At 43.8% G+C, this 22,313-nt stretch overlaps 8 non-coding genes across 8 annotated transcripts; all 8 read right to left on the bottom strand.

Annotated features, from left to right (window-relative positions):
- Positions 1–4,934: 4,934 nt before the first annotated feature.
- Trnap-agg lies at positions 4,935–5,006 on the bottom strand. Its single transcript has one exon. It is a non-coding gene; the product is annotated as a tRNA-Pro (tRNA).
- Positions 5,007–5,133: 127 nt separating this feature from the next.
- Trnap-ugg lies at positions 5,134–5,205 on the bottom strand. Its single transcript has one exon. It is a non-coding gene; the product is annotated as a tRNA-Pro (tRNA).
- Positions 5,206–5,623: 418 nt separating this feature from the next.
- On the bottom strand, positions 5,624–5,695 carry Trnap-cgg. The gene has a single exon. It is a non-coding gene; the product is annotated as a tRNA-Pro (tRNA).
- A 145-nt stretch (positions 5,696–5,840) lies between these two features.
- Trnap-ugg lies at positions 5,841–5,912 on the bottom strand. Its single transcript has one exon. It is a non-coding gene; the product is annotated as a tRNA-Pro (tRNA).
- A 313-nt stretch (positions 5,913–6,225) lies between these two features.
- Trnap-cgg lies at positions 6,226–6,297 on the bottom strand. Its single transcript has one exon. It is a non-coding gene; the product is annotated as a tRNA-Pro (tRNA).
- A 145-nt stretch (positions 6,298–6,442) lies between these two features.
- On the bottom strand, positions 6,443–6,514 carry Trnap-ugg. The gene has a single exon. It is a non-coding gene; the product is annotated as a tRNA-Pro (tRNA).
- Positions 6,515–6,827: 313 nt separating this feature from the next.
- Positions 6,828–6,899, bottom strand: Trnap-cgg. The gene has a single exon. It is a non-coding gene; the product is annotated as a tRNA-Pro (tRNA).
- A 382-nt stretch (positions 6,900–7,281) lies between these two features.
- Positions 7,282–7,353, bottom strand: Trnap-cgg. Its single transcript has one exon. It is a non-coding gene; the product is annotated as a tRNA-Pro (tRNA).
- Positions 7,354–22,313: the final 14,960 nt, after the last annotated feature.

Genomic DNA, 22,313 nt, shown 5'->3' with positions numbered 1-22,313 from the left:
AGAAGAAACAACCGTCAACTTGTCCAAACACTGTGAGGCTCTCCAATATACCCAACGACGCAAACCAACCAGTCAGCCACGACCTTTCGAACGCCCGAGGGACGGCGGAACGGAGTGTGAGTGTGTGTATCGAATCAAATAGATACCGGAGCAAGGCCCCCCTAGAGAACCCGGAGCCTCGAACGGCGGGGTGTTCGCACGAGGCTGCCACGCGTATGACACCCAAATCTAATGTTCGAGGTCAGTCCTAACGCTCACCTTCTCGCCACTCTTCAAACCGGACCGAAATTAACACACGCCGTCTGGAGCATTTTTTTGTTGGCCCGTCTTTCTGACATCTGATGCCCGGCACGTCCACGTGCGTCGAACTTTGACAGTTGCGAGCGACGATCATCGGGCGATTAGTTTTTTTCGCTCGCTCGCTCGTTTTCCCTGTCTTAACGCCCAACGTAACGCAAATGTGTCGTCGGGACGCTCTGCAAACCGATCATTATTCATGTGACGCGCGAGTCGCCTTGGCTCGCGAGAGATCGCGGTACACAGCCCCGACACGACCGATGTTTGTTTTGTTTTACGTACAAAACCATTAATAGTAAAACATACAGTTTGTAAATTATCACTTATACATGCAGGGGGTTGGCGTGGGGGAAAACACAATTTCAGTTTATTGCTCACGCCCGGAGTACTTGGACGCAGCTTGTCGCGCTTGGAATTAATTCACTCCGAGCTCCAGAGGCTAAGATGAACTGCGATCTCGCCTGCGAAGGATTAGAACGCAGCTGGAACGCACACTGTTGTTACTTTTGATGTGGTGCGATCTGTTTGCCTGCTCACGCATTCAGCATATTCATTTGCTGCTCACCGTCCGATCTCTGATGCTCATCCGCATGAATGGGAATGTTCATCTCCAATTCTACATTGCAGACAAGTTACAATTGTACCGCAACCGTGACGTTCGCTGTTCGATTCCGCTCGCATATGTATAAGGTGCCGTTTACACTTTCAATTGGACATTTACCGGTTGTCTGATGCGTATTACGGGGTTCGCGGATGAGACACACAGCATCAGGAGTGAATATTCGGAGGACGCCATACTGACTGCTCTTGTGGGATATGTTGCTGTACCTTTAAAAACCAGAAGAATCAGAATTATTTAAATTTCAATCTTTCGCCGTTTAAGAGCTGTTCAGGCAAAAAAAATACTCAAATAAGAGGACGGTGTTGACCAAGGGTATGTGACGTGGAAAACCTACATTAATTCCGTTCCCATTGAATGGTCCAGCAACGTAGGCTCTTTGTAGCTTTAAAATTACTAACTTACTTTTCAGACGTATTGACCTGCTGCAACAATGCTCGATACCGCTCGCGGTATAGCACCGTCATCTGCCAATCCTTTATCCTTTATATGCCTGAACGGACTCTAAGGGCTGGGTCGTCCGGTGTCATTCTCATAACATGACTTGCCTACCATGAGAATGCCATGACTTGCCTGGCGAGTCTTATTCCCTGCACGATGGTTAGGACACCATTCTCCCAGCCATTCCCTGCACCATATATCTCGTAGAGCTCGTCATTGTAATTGCGCTACAATCGCCCTTCAACACCTACAGAGAGTTTTGTCTCTTTTGGACCAAGTCCATGTTTCAGTGGCGTATGTGAATACTGGGACTGTGAATGTGAATAAACAGTCTCGTGTCAAGCTTCGTGCATCGCGACAGGTATTTTGAGTGGAAAAGTAACCTCAGGCTGTAAAATGCCAGTAAGCAGCCAGCATTCTTTCACATACCCCAATATATTTGCTGCCTTCGACCCCACATAGGTGAAGTTTTGGAAGATCTCAAAGGTAAGTCAGAGTTTATTAGTAGGGCTGTTGGTGATCGTGCCGTCTACTGCCGCTTGCTCGATCCTTTGATAAGATTTTGCCAACGCTTAAACTGCGTAGAAAATTGAAGTTAAAAGTTAAATTTATACAGTAATGATACAAATATCCAGAGCATTCGTTGCAGTAATCAATGCAGTTATCACGAAAACTTAAACGCATTCGACTAGAGTTGGATACTGAGCTAGAGGCTAGAGAATTTCCTACTGGAGGCATTTCCAAGAATATTTATCAACACACCCTTGCCCTATCCTGATAGATGATCGCCTACCTCAACCCAAGAGAGGGAAAAAAAACACTCGCATAAGCATGATAAACATTTCAAATATTCCGTGCGATAATGCCACATGCAAAAAAAATCTGCAGCACAACGCAACGGCTAAAAATAATCAATTATCAACCTTCCAAAATTCAGCACACCGGAAATAGCGATGCTAATGAAGCGAAAAAGTTGTTATGTCTCGGCGCCCAATACAGATGTACACATATTGAGAAGAAAACAAAAATCAGTCCGATCAGGCGAGGCAAAGTTACCCCTAATTGTGTATAATTAAAATCCATAGCGTACCAGCTTCATAAAACGGGTTCAGCACGAACTGCTCGTCTCGCTCATTCAGACTTTGTGACAAAGTGACAGGGCACGCAGCAACTTCCCAGACGACGCCCCAGCAAGCAAACGCCAAAACCACAGCAAAAAATGGCAAGCAAACGAAACAGATCGAATAGCCGCAGACAGTTAGCGCTATTATTGTTTCATATTTTTAAATTAGTCTAAATTGGACCGAAGAAGCAAACGAATAAAGCCCGATCTTCGGGACCTGATGGGGGCTAATTTAGTCATTCGCCGCCGGAGGGTGCGTTCCGTTCACGATGCATACGCAGAAATCGTCGTGTTAGCCGTTGTCGAACGAATGTGGATCACCCTTTTACGGGGGGCTCTGGTCGGACTTTGATTACCTCCAACGACCGCAACAACGCAGATCGTTCATGACGACCCAGTGAGTGTGTCGTCGGGAATCGAGAAATAGGGTTAAAGCTAGTGGGATAAGTCTCTAACGTAAGGCCAACTGTTCGCCACACACACACTGGAGCAATGGGAACTGTACGTTCTACCGGACCAACTGCATCACGCAGCAACACCAGCAGCTTCCTTGCAGAAGCGTAACGATGGTGGTACGAATTTAAAATAAATTGATCTTTATTTAACACCAACCGTCTTCTCTGTCGGATGGTAGAACCGGTGAGGGGCGTTAGTGTCTCATCTCCTGGTGACGAGTCGCCCGAAGTACAGCAACCAATTCATCCTCCAAAAACTAGCGCGCCACTCGTCGATTTTATATTCATTTGCAAAGGGCTTGATTAATTCGTCAATTGAAGATCGGATCAGAGATATTTGGAAGGAGTTCTCGGGTTGAACTGCTCCAGGCTGATGGTTCTCCGCTACAAAACTCGCCTGTTGGACATTTGCGTTGGGACCAATCATTCGACACAGGATGTGTGCAGTTTGCTTTACTTTGTCGTTGAGTGGCCGCCGGTTCGTGACGTGAAAACCCTTTCGTGGTTCCGAAAATATGGATGGACCGGTCCTTTGTTGCTGCAGCAATTCTGCAAGCCTTGATTAATCATAATTATTTGTGCGTTTTTTAACCACTGCGGACCGACTGCTTGTGGCTAGCTACCAGCATTTTCATCTGCGTATGCATTCTTTGAAGCGATCTTCTCCTGCACGATTCGTTCTTTTTTTTTGTACGGTTCGAAAAGGACTTTCAAATTATTGTACGATTTGAAGCGTAAGGTGAATGGAAAAAAATACATGACTGAAAAGCTGTTAATGAGACTCAACTTATAGAGAGGGATAAAAGTGTATCCTCTGAATCATATGCAAGTGATGCTATAAAAAATACGACCAAGTGTACTATAAAAAAGCGCAAGTACACGGAGACGACTCACGCCGCGAAAGGAATAAAAGTAAGACAAAATATTAAACAACGCACTATTAAAATGTTTCCACTCTAGCGTGTATTACCACCACACAGCTCCTTCCCGCAACGCTCAAGCGCACAGTGCATTGTTGGTGGCTCAATATTTTCTACCGACACTTTAAGGAAACATTTGCTCAGAAACAGAACGAACCTTTCAAACAGCTCTGCCATTAACGCTGTACGGTCGGGGCCAAAGACGGAACTCGTTAGGAACTCTCTTCATCTTTACTGTTTATTTTCAGGAGAAGCCAGCTTTACCCAACCCATAAATACACATTCTTTAGCGTTCTCGCACACATCATCATCACTCGAAAAAAAACACACAAGCACGGAACGCAACCACAACCAACCCGGCGAAGGAAACCTTGCGAAGCAAAAGATGGAAAATAAATACAACACACAGCTCTCCTGCCGCGTCACAAACGATCTCCGGGTTGTGTGGAGAAAAATTGTGAGCGAGCAAAAAAAGAAAACCAACAGGAAAGCATTGGGCGCACATAAATGCGACAAACGAGACGCGCTTCTTCGACGGCTTGTTTCATGAATGACGGACTCAGAAAAACTCTCGCTGACAGCTCATATGGAGGGACATATTTGCCGCACCGGACCCGCGGGACAGTGCAGGAGACCCCACCAACGTGGCGATGATCCACGTTGCCAAGAAGCATGGTGGTGGATATGTGTTTTTAGTTGTCTGACAGTCCATGGCAGCTTCCGTGTGGCAGTGTGTACTAGCAAGTACGACATCGAGTGCTGGAAAAACCCCCTGAAGACTTTTCCACGGCGGAGCGTTGTTGTGCGATGTTATTTTGAGGCATGCCGATTCTAGCGTAGACTTATGTTATTGACTTCGGTTTTGCTTTTTAGCAACCAGCTACCGAATTTTCCATCCCTTTTGACATTCCTGTATGGGAATCTAATAATTAATAGTAAAAGTCACCATTAGCTCATATTATAGCACATATAAAAAGGCGGACGGCAGTCACACGACAATTTTCGCAAAACCTCACAATGACCAATATGGCTTGAATGAGTGCACAATTGTTTCTCGTCCTTTGCCATAAAATACTACAGGGCTCAACCGGGATTTGAACCCGGGACCTCTTGCACCCTAAGCGAAAATTATACCCCTAGACCATTGAGCCTACAGAAACAATAGAAACTGCACACAAAGGTAGACACAGCAATGGAACACCACTCACAATAAAGAGGCATATCCTCACCATGAAAGATTACACAATAGTATCCTGACCACTGCTATAAAATACTGAAGGGCTCAACCGGGATTTGAACCCGGGACCTCTCGCACCCAAAGCGAGAATCATACCCCTAGACCATTGAGCCTACAGAAACAATAGAACCAACACACACATACAACACGCACAACGAAGTGTGACCTCACAATGTCAGATATGGCTTGAAAAGTTCCACAATACTATCTCGTCCTTTGCTATAAAATACTGTGGGTTCAACTGAAATATGAACCCAGACACCGAAGTATGACCTTACAATGACAAATATGGCTTGGAAGGTTTCACAATAATATCTCGCCTTTTGCTATAAAATTTAATACTAAACAGAAACGAAGTACCCAACTGAACCATTGAGGGCCACAGAAATAATAGAATCCACACACAAACACTGACCCAATAGTCACAATAGACTCCACTCACAATAAAGAACGAACTGTGAAGTCACAGTGTCCGGATATGGCTTCATCAATTACGCAATAGTATCTCGCCTTTTGCTATAAAATACTCGAGGGCTCAACCGGGATTTGAACCCGGGACCTCTCGCACCCGAAGCGAAAATCATACCCCTAGACCATTGAGCCTATAGAAACAATAGAAACCCTCACTCATATGCTGACACAGTAGCCGAGTGGCACCAATCACAATAAAGTAGTACAACCCCACAATGACAAATCTAGCTTGCACGGTTACGCAATAGTATCTCGTCCGTTGCTATAAAATACTGGAGGGCTCAACCGGGATTTGAACCCGGGACCTCTCGCACCCAAAGCGAGAATCATACCCCTAGACCATTGAGCCTACGAAAACAATAGAAGCCACACACACAGAGGCTTACCCAAGAGTCACATGACTATACTCAGTTACGCTCAATGAAGTTGTGTGACCTCACAATGGCAGGACATGATTCCAAAGGTTTCAAAATAATATCTCATATTTTGCTATAAAATACTAAGGGCAAGACCATTAAGGTCCACAGAAATAATGGAGCCACACACAAACGTTCATTCAACAGTCACAGGACAACAATGCCTTAGTTAAGTAACAATTATCAATATGGCTTGGCTTGGATGGTGACGCAATAGTAGTCAATATTTGCTATAAAATACTCGAGGAGCTCAACCGGGATTTGAACCCGGGACCTCTCGCACCCGAAGCGAAAATCATACCCCTAGACCATTGAGCCTATAGAAACAATAGAAACCCTCACTCATATGCTGACACAGTAGCCGAGTGGCACCAATCACAATAAAGTAGTACAACCCCACAATGACAAATCTAGCTTGCACGGTTACGCAATAGTATCTCGTCCGTTGCTATAAAATACTGGAGGGCTCAACCGGGATTTGAACCCGGGACCTCTCGCACCCAAAGCGAGAATCATACCCCTAGACCATTGAGCCTACGAAAACAATAGAAGCCACACACACAGAGGCTTACCCAAGAGTCACATGACTATACTCAGTTACGCTCAATGAAGTTGTGTGACCTCACAATGGCAGGACATGATTCCAAAGGTTTCAAAATAATATCTCATATTTTGCTATAAAATACTAAGGGCAAGACCATTAAGGTCCACAGAAATAATGGAGCCACACACAAACGTTCATTCAACAGTCACAGGACAACAATGCCTTAGTTAAGTAACAATTATCAATATGGCTTGGCTTGGATGGTGACGCAATAGTAGTCAATATTTGCTATAAAATACTCGAGGAGCTCAACCGGGATTTGAACCCGGGACCTCTCGCACCCGAAGCGAAAATCATACCCCTAGACCATTGAGCCTGTAGAAACAATAGAACCCACACTCATATTCTGACACAGTTGCCTAGTGGCACTAGTCAGAATAAAGAAGTGTGACTGCACAATGACAGAAATTACTTTAAAGGTTTCAAAATGCATGATATAAAATCTCGTCCTTTGCTATAAAATACTAAAAATACAACTTATAGACGCTGCTACAGCAGTCAGACAACAACATTCATAATAAAGTAGTATTTCCTCACAGAACAGAATTGACTTCAAAAGAATTACAAAAGCATCTCGTCCTTTGCTATAAAATACTAAAGACTCAACTAAGTCCTCAGCTTGAGCTTATAAAACCAGTAGAATGTAGCTTTTGAACGGTTTCGCAATAGTATCTCGTCCTTTGCTATAAAAATACTAAGGGCTCAACCGGGATTTGAACCCGGGACCTCTCGCACCCGAAGCGAAAATCATACCCCTAGACCATTGAGCCTACAAGGTAATGGAAGCCACATTAAATTTCTGAGACAGCGGTCAACTGGCATCGATTACAGTAATGTAGATTGATTCTACAGTGGTACTTACTATAAAATATTAAAGATTCAACCAGGATTATAACATCAAAACTCTTCTAAATAAAACGAGCATTGCAGTGGCTATTTTAAATATAGCAAGCTTTCAGTTATAAGCATTTGCAATTACTTCAAATAGTAGCTAGCTAACAAACACTGGTGATTAATGGTGTGATAACACAGGAACAGTTCAGCTCAATGTTTTGCTTCAGCCCCCACAATCCACCATTTAAAAAAAAAGTATGTAAAATAATCCGATCGGTCATGGATCATGTTATGCTTTCGATTATGCAGGAAACACACCTAAAAGCACAAAGAAGAACGAACAAAAAAACCTACCTACTGCAAACACCCGTTCGGTGACACGAAACAGGAAAACCATTAACGATTCCAGCGCACACGGGCACCGCTGCGGTGCGTGGCAAAGCGGGCGTTATAAATAAACCTGGCCCATAAATTGCTGAGCCTAAAACGCACATGCAGTTACACTTTCGCTTTTTGCTAACGTAATGGCACCACCGGGTGCATGTTGCACGTACGGCAGGAGGAAATAGCCCTATGCACCACCGCAGACCGTGGTCCGTGGTCTGGGCGATGCTGTCGTTGCTGTGCTGCTGCCTTCAAGTCGAGCGCGGTTCAATCGACGGGTTCAATCTGCAGGCTTGATTTGCGCTTGTCCAGCGTGTTCCAGCGTTACAAGCGCAACGCTACGGGAGAGCTCCTGGGACCACCGCTCGATGGATCGAAGGGAGCTGGACAGCTGGACATATCGCCATATGCATAACGTCCGCGAACCGGTACGGTCAGAAACCAGAAATTCTATTCCCAGGAGTCCTCCATAATTCCTGTCCCACTGGGCTTGGGGCCAGCATTCGACTGCACTACACTAGAACAAGAGCCTGGTCTGTTTTTTTTCCTGGACCTTTGATTATTTTGCCCCGATCGAGACAAAAAAAACTAGATCCACAAAATTAGACACTAACATCTGAGGTCCCGTCGTATTGTGTCCAAACGAAAGGGAAAACATGGTTGCTAAATTATAGACCCAACACAACGCAGCTGGCACAAGCCTGCGCTGATCCCATACGAGTGTTGCTAGCAATTCGAATCAACCCCCTTGACCGTTGACTATTTGTGCAACAAAAAACCGGGGTCTTTGCATTGTCCAGCTGCACGAATGGGGCCACGCTTTCTTAGAACTGTGCAGTTTTTGATTGAAGTTATATCCACATAAACCCTACCGGGATCGAGAGTCCACTAGGCCATAATGCTATGTCCCATGATGTAGAAATGATGCATGACTTGAGGCTGTCCGCAGCAAGGGTCCCCCATTCGAGCGAGCAATTCATTAACATCGCTGAGTTATAGATGGTCAGAACGGTTGTGGTCCCTGTCAACCTTCCAAATCTCTTGATCATACCCCGAAAAACCGTTAGTCCGGTCCTAGTACAAGCAAGTGGGCAAACATCTACCAGCCAGTCAACACATTATGTTCCTCAGGTGAACCTGAGACGCGAGAGAAGAGGTTTGATGTATTGAACAAAAAACACACACTCAATCCACGTACGAACCACGAGCCAACAGCAATCTCGGACCTATTCCATGAGTGACTTATCTACATCGAGTTCGCACCGGTGCGACGGCGCAAAAAGGCTTCCGCGATCGTGACTTTAAGGCGCAAACCGGCTGAACTGGCGGTGGATTGCGCACTCGAACAGGTCCGGTAATTAATATGATCATTTCAGTCGTGTTAATCAACGCGTTCGGCCGGCTGGGCTGGGATTGAACCGAGAGTGGTCCGCCAGCTTTGGACGCAGGTCAGGCAAATGACAGCATTCAACACACATGCACGTGGGTGTCTCGCAAAGGTTGCCGGGACGGTAAAAACCGGTAGATTATCTACAAATTCGGTTGTACTACCCTTTTCCTGGCAGATCGTTATGCCAACCTGATCGGCACGAGTGGTTCAGTAGATTGCGAGGCAAGTGCCTATAGAGTCAGCTTCAATCAATTAGCGAATGGGTGGCATTAAGCTGGTTATATACTTTATACTAGACTAGTATAATCATTTTAGTCAACTAATACTATTTCATCAAGCTTTAAATTTTAAATACCATAAACTTCTTAGTTACAGGTAGAATATAAAGAGCTAGGACACTTTTATCGCTTCAGACTTCAGAATCTCAACTAGGATTCAAAGTTGATCGCTATATGATCTTTTTTTTTAAATTCATCTGGAACGGCCTGGTCGTTTTGCTGCCATATGAATTATTTGCTGAGATAAAAATTCGTTTAAGACAGCTATTTTGAAGATCTTTCTATGCTCCTTGTGCCTACAATAGCTCAAGGTCTCGATCTCTCAGTATGAAGGATGCTTTTGTACATGTATTAATAATTGTAAAAGAAAACTTATCTGTAGCTTGAGCTCTAAGTAACCTTTAATATGGAAAGAAAATTTGCTATAAAAATACTAAAACTGCTATAAAATTCTTATTTGATCGTCAACAAGGACATACACAGGAAACTTTTAAGTTGAAATTGAAATGTATCAGTAAAAAAAAGTTCTCAAACTAAAAAATATTTCTGAAAAAAAATCTACCTTGACCACTAAGTATCTTTTAATATGGAAAAACAACTTGCTATAAAAAAAAAACAACAACATAGCCAGGAAACTTGTAGGTTCAATTTGAAATTTATCAGTGACACGTGTACTGAAACCTGAAACATGACTGACATAAGATGTACCTTGAGCTCTAAGCATTCGAAAATATGAAAAACAGCATGCTACCATAAATACTAAAAGCTGCAATAAATGTATGGTTAGATTATCAAAAGTGAAGGACAATGGTGGAGCCGCTACAATGACGAGCTCTACGAGCTGTACGATGATCTTACCATCGTGCAGCGAATTAGACTCGCCAGGCTCCGGTGGTCTGGTCACGTTATGAGAAGAACACCGGACGACCCAGCCCGTAAAGTCCTTTTAGGCCGTCCACACGGACAGAGGATGCGTAGTAGGCCCAAATTGAGATGGAGTGATGGCGTTGTTGCGTCCGCCAGGGCCGACCGGGATAACGGATTGCCAGACGACGGCGCTTAACCGTGAGCAGCATCGAGGATTGTTGCAGCAGGCGAAGACCACAAAGCTTGCCGCAAAGCTATCCGCAAAAAAAGCTTTAAATTTATGTTGTGGCACAGTTTTGGAACTCGTTAAACTTCGATAAATATTTCTAATTTATATCTATAAATCCATACGTTTCAACAACACCTACTTTTTTAGGACCTTAAATGCATCACTCATCCCAACAAATCTTCATTTACGTATGTAAATCATATCTAATCACATAAAATCCTGTAACGAAACGGAGATAACACAATTCAGGTCACATTTCATTACGATCGTTCCTGTTCCTAATCCAACGTTCAAATTTTTCCTGATTTATTGGTAAATATGAAACGAAACATATGATTACGGCCAACCAAAAGCTACCCATATCGCCCAGCAACGGGCGATAATTTCAACAAACAAGCCATTTTGTAAGAACTACACGCGTAAAAAACACACAACGATCGATCGACCCACTGCCATAAATTTCCACCGCTTTCTGAAGAGATTAAGGGAAAATCCCCCAACGGGTAAGAAAATACATTCCTCTAGCAGGATAAACGCACTACAGTTCTCTCGGAGTGCTTGCGACCACTTGTCTGCTGCTCCGGCGTAATTCTTGATGTCGTAAATAATCGCTAAAGAAACGATTACAAATACGCGGAACCGAACCGAACACGACCCGGGTGTGCAAGTGCAGCATGAGGGTCTCCGGACAAAACAACTACCACACCACATCCTCCTAACCAGTTTCTATTTTTCCCCATTTTTTTTCTGTTTTGTTTTTCCCTACGTCTTCGCGACGGAGTTTTCTTTGTTTCCACAGGCCTGCGTCGTAGGGTCCACCGTCGTTTAAACCACCGAAATCCCTGCAGCACGTCAAGTGTTTCGAAGCGGAACCATTGCTTTGCTTCTTCTCAACTCAACGAAAAAAAGAAGGGAGTCTAAGCTACATCTACGCGAGGGATCTCGAGGACCTGTGTGCAGGTCGTCCTTTCGAAGGGTTTTTTTTTTTTTTAATTTCCAATTTTCTCTTCACTCCTCCGGCAATTCCCTGCGCTATTTTTAGCGTCTCAGTTTTCTTACCGAGTGTTTCGAGCTGTGTTTTTTTGGATTGCCTTTGTCCTCCGGCCGAAGTCCTCCCCCTTACGGAGTGTTACGGACGATCTTCGCCTCGCTATGCCAGATTCATTATCCATCCATCTCCGATTACCGAACGTGACGAGGATAAAGGAGTACGAGAGAAGTTGACGAACGACGTCCTACACGGGTCCAAAACTGTCCCGGGACACCCCGTCCGTTACCATCGTTTCGTGGGTCTTCGTGAAAACGAGATTTCACATTACGGACCCCTAATATTATTTTACTCAATACTTTACTTCGGGTTTTTGCTTCGTCTCGCGCACAAAACTTAACCCCTGCGATCGCTTCCAGCCAGCACTCCTCAAACATATTTGATTTCATGAGTGTTTGGTTTTTTTCGGGTTCGTCCCAGAGCCCAATAGCCTTCTTCTTCACGTTAAATGATCATGTGGAGTGGAGGATTTCGACCCGTAACACAACCGACAACAAAAAAAATCCTTCCCCAGGTTAGATTGAGGAAGATTTTTCCATTGGCCTTATTTGTTTATTTATTTTTTCTTCTTTCGTACTCTCCTTCGGTTCCTGCGTCCCGAAACCTATCCTTTTCGTAAAACGGCCCCCGGTTTTCGAAAACCCGCCGGCCACAGTCATTCCACCGGTTCGGGGCATCATTTTTCGTCTTTTCCTAATTACGAAAGATCTCAACGCTCGATAAAGCCTAAACATGGACCGATCACTACAACCGGTTCCGACCGGCGCACCGACTGAGCGTAGGACCTCATCCCTGCTCCTGGTTCGATCGAGGATACCCCGCATGACGAGGCAGCTCCTTTCGAGACAGAGGCGAGAGAACACAAGCCCAGTGAAGCCTGGAGAAGAAGCAAAAAAAAGGATTAAATCGACTGACCGGTACGATCGGTTAATGGATCGTTTGAATGGTTTTACAAGGACATGAATAATATTTGAAGATCTCTTCATCAGGCCTTTTTTTTTGTTCGCCCTTCTTGCTTGCTCCATTTTCAGCCCCGCCGAAGGGGGGTATATTAAGGCGAAACGCTTTTGAAAGGTTTGCTGGGGGGGTGCATATTTTATGTAAAAAAAAAAAAAAATATGGCTCACATTACATGGGCAAGCAAGCAGGCAGCAAGAGCCTCATCAAATCTCGATCTTATCTTAGTTGATCGATAATGCAGATAGGGTGTAGTTTGGTGGGCAGTCATGAGCCTTTTTGTGGTTTTGCTAATTTATATTCTGTTGGTGTTAGCTTTGTTTCTATTGGAAGTTTTACAAGGTAATATCACAATATTATAAGCGTGATCGTAGATGCATCTGAAAAGAGTGTTTCAGATGATATCGTAACTACAAACTAATGGTTTCTTATTAGACATCTCATGAAGCCAACACCACGAAATATTACAGTAGTATAACATATTTCAGGGCATACGTAAAGGGATATATAATACCTCTTCTTCCTTATAAGTTATCCAGTCTCTTCCTCCATATCCTGAGACCTGAGGATATCTTTTGAACTATAGCTATTGAAGTAATCTGCTTGTTAAACCAAGGTCAAGATGAGAAGTATCAAGTAAATAAGAATGAAGGCACCCATTTCCTTTTTCTTAATTGGCCGAACGACCCCTTACGTCATGCCATTTCAGGTTTACTGGACTTAATCATACCTCATAGTTGGATAGTAAGTTTTCACTATGGGGCAGAAGTCTCTGCGTCAAGGAAAGGAGCTGTCCTGTCTTCTTTTCAATCTTACGCCTAGAGAGGTTCTACCGAGATTAAGAGGTGATAAGTTCGGGGACCAAGTCCTATCTAGGTCCTGGGATGATAGTGGTACCATCAGCAATCCTGTTAACAAACGCTGATTTACTAACGGGTTATGTACAGATGATCACATCTTTGAAGTCGATCAAAACTTCACTTTTATAGGGTCAAAAGACAACATCGATCATACTATAGCCTTCTCCAGTTCTTCACTCAACTACCCCTTTGGCTGGTATAAAACATTTGCGCATTTATACTTTCACGGAAGAATTCTTCATGTTCCGGAGGAAGACTCTCAGAGGGAGTCCCAGTATTCACATACTCCTCTGAGATATGGACTTGGCCCATATGCCGCGGTCTAGAGAGTTACTCAGAAGAGTTATTATCCCCGTATGTGTGAAAGGATCGCTACAATGACTTGCCCTTCAAACTGCGTGGTAGTCTCACGATCGCACAGCGACCAAGAATCGGCAAGCGCCGGTGGTCTGGTCACGTCATGAGAATGACACTGGACGACCCATTCCTTTTGAGCCTTCTATATGAATTGAAGGTAGATCCACGATCCACGAAGTAGATCCACATTGAAATGGGGCAATGGCGTTGATCCATTCGCCGGAATGATCGGGATATTGAATTGCCAGACGATAGCGCTATCTTGTGGGCAGAATTGAGGACTTCTACTGCAGATCAGGACCGTGAAAGGGGTCGTAGCGTCTGATGAGTAAGTTAGTATAACTCTACTTCAGGAAGAGACGATATCATGTGTCATCATTGTAATATCAGCTGGGTGATGAATGCGATAAATGTGGCGATATTCTGATGTCATTTTAATATACGATAATTGGTGATAGTTTTACGATATCAACTGAATCTTTATGACATCTTTAAGTAGTTGTGCATAATTTACACTCACAAAATTCACATAAAACCAATCGAAACCCTAACTAGAAACGATACGCAGCAAAATATCCTACCCATTAACTTCATAAAATAACACCACGCTCACCCGCATGACCATTCGGCCCATATAGTTGAGGCCAATTAATGGAACTTCGCCGAAACTTCACGGTAGTCAAAACATTTCTTCTCTCCCATCCCATCAGGGGCGTTCATTATGCAACAACATCCCCACCCAAAAAAAAAAAAACGAGAACCATTCCGGGCAGATGAAAACACGATAAGAGAAGAGAATGATACCAACCGTGGCAGCAGTTTAAAAAAAAAAGTGCACAACCATCCCGATATGTCATGCTGGGCCATATGTTTCACCTTTCACACACACACACACACAAACTGTGTCTCTTTATCATCAATGACACTCCATCTGCGCACTCCCTGGGCATGGGACTCCCTGGTCCTTCCATCGCCCAACTTTGCCATAAACGTCCTTTGGTACGGAACCAGTTTGGTAGATCGGCAGCCCGTTCTGCTGTGACCGGTTTGGTTGTGTTCCTTGGCGCATTTTTTTTTCTTTCTTTTGGGTTTCATTTCTTCACTTGCCGAAAATGGTCCGACGGCCCATAACAGCATAAAAGACCGAAACAGAACACTGTGGCATAATTGAGTGGAAAAAGATAACATTTCGGTGTGGAAAGACATTTCGCGCATGCTGGGACATACACGGCAAAGCAACCTACTGAAGATGCGGGGCAATGATGGAGTCACATTCGACGTACAGGCGAATAAAAAAGGGGATGGGGGAGAAGAAAATTCACCAACCAGGACGGGAAAACATACGCATGGCAGAATGTGAGTTTGGCAGAGCAACAACAACAAAAAACACGGAGCGATCGTATTGCTTATCTAAATTAAAAACATTCATAAAACCAGTCACCAGACTTGTTGTCGGACGGTTAACAGAGCGCAATCATCATCATTCGCGAGACGTTTGTCGCTCGCTGCTGTCGTCATCGTCTTCTGGAGGGATCAAGTTTTTGGTGTGGTATTTGCATTTTTTGGTAATAATTTCCTCCATCGTCTCGAGTTCTTGCGTGACCTCTCCTCTTCCACCGGTCGGTGCCAGTTTGTGCTGCTCGATAATGAGATTTTTTGTTGCCAGCCCCGAGCACCATCGCGAGCTCCATCTGAGGCACTGGCATTTAAACTCACTGTGCGACTGGCACGATGGGGTTGGAAAACATTGGCGAGAATCGAGTTTTGCGAGTTTGCCTTTATCGAGCTGCGGTCTGTACGGCAGGATCTTATAAGCGCGAGAGTGCCCGCAAGTGATCCCTGCGAACACGACCGAACATCCGCGAATCAATTAACCTTCCGAAATGGCTCATTCCGGAGTTGGGTCCTCTCCATCGAGAATGGTTCGCTGGTCCCTCCATTTTAGACCAAAGCAAGGGGAGATCCTATCGGAATCAAGCGAATTTTATGAGCTCTATTTTGTTATGCTGCTGCTGCTGCTTCCTGAACAGCATAATAAAGCATAAATTGATCGTGCTGCGTCATGGTGAATGAGTGGTGTTGTGTGGTGCTCGCTCGTGTGCCAAAGTAGTCGCTAAATGTTACTCCCCGAAAAAATTGTTTGATGAGTCAGTCAAAACAAGCTTCAATGCATTAGGGAGGCGTTAATAGAGGTATGAAGTCTTTCCAGTCTTCCCAGTGTCAAATGATGTCAATTACAGTACGAGCGTCCGGAAGTATTTAAATTGACCGATTTGCGTGAATACAAAAGCTAATGGAGATTCAACAAACTGTTTGATAGAAGGTTTCTAGCTATTCCCATCGTTATCTCCAACATTATAAGCTGTTTTGATTAGTGCTACAAATTGAACGGTTAATTAATATCTCTCCAGGTTAATAAATCTCCCCCTCTCGGTACATAATCAGGTACGAATCAACATATTTACACAACGTAGGCTTTAAAATCTCCATTAAAAACCAGTGACGCGAACGTCATTAACCAACGAGTTGTATCTCGTATGTCCAACAAAATCAACCTCATCAGGTCGCATCAAACATGGACGTTGCAAAACAACACACTACTACATCGCATGCCTGGACCGGACGACCCTGCCATCAGACAACCGCTCCAGCCATTCAGGTATCCGTTCCAAGCACCACTACCTCCACGCTGAACGCGCAACGCTCAATTATAGTAATTATGTGCAAAAAAGGGGACCAAAATTATGCAACAATTCCTCCCCAGAAACACGGCAGGGATACCTGCCGATACTGCGGCAAGAAAAAACCCTCCCCATTATCCTTGTTGCCCGTTATGACGGTTCTTACCGCAGGACCGCATCGTGATCGTGTCGATGTACTGTGCTCGTTTGGATGCGCACCGGATACCACTTTGGACGTAATGTATTCCAACTATTGTCTTGGTGCGTCTGTCGGTGAAGAAGATATTGGTGGCCCCTTTTTTGGTGCTTCAATGGGCGACTTTGGAGCCTTGTCTGTGAAGCGACTGGATGCTAAGCACCAAAACTATTGGCATACTTAATTTTTTGTACTAAAAAAGCTTACCCAGCAATATCCAGCACTGTGAAGCAGTGATGGGCAACATGATGGTTTGTTCGGAATCGATTCCGGAGCGCTCCAAATTTTGCGAATCGATTCCGAAGAGTAGGTCTAAAGACTTACTAAAAAAATTACTTTGTTCTGGATTTGATTCCATTCTTGATTCCCGACTTCATTCCGGTCAGGACTCCGGAACAGGAACCGGAATTGGATCTGGAATCGAAACCAGATAGTTCCGATTCCGAGCGCCCATCACTACTGTCAAGAGAACAGAACATTGCTGTTAAATGCCATAAAGTTGAAGTTGAAATTGAGGTTAGAATTTTTCCATCAGTCCTGTCTGAAGGCAAACACACATCTCAACTGGTGTAATAAACCAAAATCCTTCGGTGGGAATCTTCTTATCACGGTCAAGTATCGCAATTCAGTGTGCCTTAGTGCAACATTGTAGTTGCAGCTTTTGTCTTCTCTTCTTCTTTCGAGTAAGTACCTTCACAAAACCAACGGGAACGGCACCGTAATCGAAAGTGGTTTCTGTAGATTGCTCTTACGTACGACGTACGGGCTGCAATAGGAGAAGGATTCGATGTAACTCGAAACATCCCGCTCAAGTCAAAGATTATCTGGAAGGGAAAACTGGCTTATCGCACCGTTTGAACCGTTTAATCATGGTGGAGAGGCGGCATTAAAAAGAATAAACATACGATGGCGAAAGACAATGGGAATATTTTAGTGCCTTAGTGGTCATAATATGATTTTAGGAAATAAAATAAAATATAAAAAAATTGACTGCTTCAAATCAAATGAAACTAAGTCCTCTTTTAATTACGCTGTATGTAAATAACTAATATTGTACCTCCTATCATAGAAGGTATCAAACCCGTACAACTCGCTACATGCCGCCCGGCATTGAACCTTGGCGAACCTTTCGCATGCAAAACTAACTAGCTAGATTGATAGTGTGCAGGGCCGGAATCACTTCAAAGCTGCTTCCAGCCGTACACAGTGGGCGCGAGTAGTATGTATTTACCCAAGGGGCTCGGACCAGGAACGTTTCGCTTGACGGTTTGTTGACAAAACTTTTGCTGCACGTCTGCGTCAATGGTAAAACAACGCGCCGTACAAGCGACGTTATCGCCCATCATCCGGGCCAGCGGTGATAACTTCTGACATATTCAGCCCGCAACATCCGCATCTGACGGTGATGCCCCGGCAGTGCTGCTGATTTGCACTCTGGATTTTTTTTGCTGCCCAAGATGTAGAAGTTCTTTTTTTTTTGCATCAACAACACTAAAGACGGAAAAGTGCAGAGAGAATTTTGTCTGACAGTAGAGTTCTTAATTATAATGCCAGACAGAAAGATGAAATGTGAAGAAATAAAAGAACAATTTAATAGGAAAACAAAATCTGGATGAACTTTAGGAATAGGAATATGAAGAAGTAGGAAGGTTCTTCTATCAAGCCTAATAGGAACTAAATAGAAGGAGAATTGATCAACGATTCCATAATCCCAGTACTTGCACTTGATCGAGATAACACGTCCCGAGCTGGGTTAGACTTTTGTCGATCTTTTCCAAACAAACCCCTGTAACTATGTTAGTCAGAGCATCTAGCGCTTCTAGGTAGAACGAGATATCAGCTGACTCTTCGAAAGAGATAGAGAAAAACTAGACTATGATACGTAATTGATCTGCATCATTCTTCACACGACCCGGTAACCGGATATCACAAGACACAGAACTCATGACTTACGATCCAGCTACGAGTAGCAAAATTAATTCAAGATAGCTAAAAATGACCGAGACCTCTTAAAAAGGAGAGAGAGACCTCTTAAACGAGTGCTAAAAAAGAGGAAGAAGATAAAAGTATGATTTGATAGCTGGCTGGCAAGTGACTCTACTTGGAACTCCTCTAGACAGCGTAGAGGCTCTACTCGCTACTACATAATCCGGCGTGAGAAATCGAATGCCTTTTTTCGCAAGGCTAGAGGAACTCTTCAAGTGAAAGATTTGATATGGCAGGCCAAAATCAAGGTAAAAGCTGTCAAGTTCTAAGGTTTTTTTCGCTATCAAAGATAACGTTCCAATTTGAGGAGATTTGGAATTGATGAGTGGAAAATATACTATTCACTAAGTACTAGGTACGTAGAGTCTTCTTCTTTCTTGGCCTAACGGCCTTTTAGATCATCCCAGTGTTTGGCTTATTAGACTTAATGATACCGCATAGTTGAATACTCAGCCATCACTATGGGGGGACTATGTGCTAGATGGTGCTGCTGTGCCATCTACCACAGAGCCACTCCTACGTGGAATACGATGATCAATTGTGAAGGTTTTTTTTGTGTCAAACTCTAAAATTTAAATAAATAGTAATACTTGCTTCAAATAAAATATTAAAACCTTTTTTACAAGATAATAATAATAATATGTAATATATATGTAATAAGATGTTTAAGGTGTATGGCATTGTAATAGAATGCTGCTATGGTTAGAATGTGCTTAAAGACAGTACAATAATATATATTTGAATCCTTAAGTGGCTGTCATTTTGTAGCAACAATTACCAAGAAAACAAGCTAATAAGGCAATTGAAAATTTATTTAAGTGAAAATATTGTGCTTTGACAGTATAAACATGCTCATGATTCTTTCGCCTTGTTGTATTAACTGACAGATCCTAATAAAACATCCCTGATTCCACCACGTTCATTCCAAAACAAAGATAATTATATTGTAGTGTCTTCAGACTTATAAATCAAACATAAATATTTGTATCGTCTATATGTTTAAATTTTAAAATAAAGAAGAAGATCTCCATCCCAGGACGAGATCCCGAGGTTGAACCGGTATCAAAATATTTTGCTCCCCAAAAAATCGACAACCATCCATTTATAACCGCACGTTTCATTGTCTTTGGCCCGCTTCCTTATTATGTAGTGCAGTTTCAGACCGATTTTTTTTTTTGTTGGTACGCTATTTCCCAATTTTTTCATTAATCTTTTCCATCAGCCAACAGCAGGAAGATTGCTTCGGTCTCCCCTTTGGCTTTTGTTCCGCCTCCTTTACATTCTCAAGGTTGAAAAATGATCATACAGCAGCAGCAGTGAACATTATAACCGGTTGCATCATCTTCATCAACATTATCGTCCACACCGTCGTAATCAGCGCCGGTGTCCGCATTCGGGCCCGGGCTTGTGGTTTAAGTGATGGATCGACACATTGTTGCTTCAATTTTGCTTCCACAAACTGCCCCACCGTCGTCCACACACTCTTCGAAATGCACTTTTCAATGAGCGAACGGGGACCGACCACTTATCGGACTTTCCGTTCGCTGCGGTTCGAGCGTCACCAAAAACTCTGAAGAGTTGCCGATCCAAAACAAAAAAATCGGCTACCCTCCATGGCACGCCGTTGAATAACGAACCGAATCATCCTGTCCTGTGAAGTTTGCATCGGGACCAGTATCACCTCATCGTGTGCAGCAAATCGGGGAACACAATTCCCTGAATGGAATGTCATCGTCCTTTCTCCGGACTGTGGACGCTGGTTCTTGTTTCCCCACGAAACCCGTGCCATTTAGTTCGCGCACCGTCCCAAAGAAGCTCAAGAATTGGGTTCAAAAATCACCGTTCGTAGCCCAAAATCGATGCAGGAGGAAAAGGAGGGCTTTTGTTTTAATTTTACCAACGTTCTTGCTCGCTGGAAAACCCGAAACATTTTCAGAAACCTCCCTCCACCCTCTACCGACTACTACTACTGTACGTGTCGACAAATCATGCGATCGAATAATAAAAAGGCGACTCGGATTCGGTTTACAAAACCTTAAAATGCGAAACCAACGAAACCCGGGCTGGTTCACCGCTAGCCCCTATCCCCACTAAGGATCCATCGCAACCCAAAAACTGGATCCTGGAGGTCCAATCTTCTCGGACCGGTTCGTACGAAAAATATCGGTTTACTTAGCCCATGTTCGCTGCGTTCCGACGTTGGACCCGACCGTTCCACCACTTCCAAGGTTCGGTTGGCACGTTTTGGCAATTTTCATCATGCTGGGTTCTTGGACTTCTTTTCTGCGTTCGATTCTTCACTGGTCTCTGTGTGCGGATATCTTCTCCCGCTGGTCAGGCGGGGTTTTTGTGTGTACCACAATTTACGAACGTAAACAAGTTAGCATTTGCGACGTTGCTTGTCGCGTTATTTATTTTAAGCAGTTGTTATTGCTGAGTTTGAATTTTTTTTCCCATTTTCGGTTTTGTTTTTGTGGATTGTTTCCACCATTTACTCGATCGTCCTGATCGAGGTACCCCCCCTTCATGGCGGTTTGAGGAGTTTGTGGAGTGTTGTATGGAATGGAACTACTGCGTGAATCGGTTTTTTTTTGTTACCTTCTCTACCTCAAATTATCGGCCAGTATTTACCGATGCGTCAACCAAGAATCAGAAACAGGTTTGGAAAAGACAACCCGGACCGGCATCGTGTGCAACGACGGTGAGAAGTAGTGGCTGGCTGGAAGTTGGTTGGTTCAACCATTCAATTCATTAATAACATGTCAACAGCCGATGGACAGGCCGACTACTGCTGGGAGGCCGGCCACCAGTGGCTACACATTGAATGATGAAACACTACGCGCCCGGTGACGTTTCAAGCATTCCGGCTCTCCTGGGAGTTCCGACTCGGCCAGCAACTCGAACGATGCGAACTGTACTTTGATTGTAGCCTTATTATTATGTGCAGTTGGACAGGGCGATCGTTTGCTTGCATTCCCAATTAAAAGGTGCACACGATTTGCTGATGAGGAATCTATTAAGACATTCAAAGGGGTTTCAAAATGTTATACACGTTTTAGAGTCCAGAATGTTCTGGTAGCCACCCGAACCTCTGCTCTGTTTAATGATAAAAATTCCCCGGAGATCCTCGAGACACTTGTCAGCTTTCGAAGATATTTGAAGTTTTAGGTTGATTTATTAAGATTTTATAATTATATCTTGTTTTTTGGCTGTTAAATAAGCTTTGCGACCAATATTTGGAGAAGTTTTCCCATAATACAGAGTAGATGCAACATTACAAGATACAACTGACTCAGATACTTGTGTTTAACTATCACAGACAATAACGAGTGTTTCTTGATAAGGTTTTGGAGAAGCTGAAAACTCCAGACTCCAAATTTGGCGTACTTCAACACCGAAGCCCACTGCTGAATAATAAGATTAATTCTTCTACTTTATTGGCCTATCGACCTCTGAGGTGATGCCTACAATTTCTGACTTGCTAGACTTCATGATACCACGTAGTTGGATACTCCGTCCTCACTACGGGAAAACAATCCGGATGCGATTTGAACCAGGATCCAGCAATATGAAGACCGGCGCCCTTGTCAGTTCTACCACCAGGCCACCGAGGTTGAAAAGGTTAATTACCAACTGAAATTATCGATTTCTAGGCAAGACCAA

This window comes from Anopheles stephensi, chromosome 2, assembly GCF_013141755.1.
Source record: "Anopheles stephensi strain Indian chromosome 2, UCI_ANSTEP_V1.0, whole genome shotgun sequence".
Lineage (NCBI taxonomy): Eukaryota > Metazoa > Arthropoda > Insecta > Diptera > Culicidae > Anopheles > Anopheles stephensi.
The sequence above is the reverse complement of the archived record's forward strand: the minus strand, read 5'-3'. Positions and strand labels throughout refer to the sequence as shown.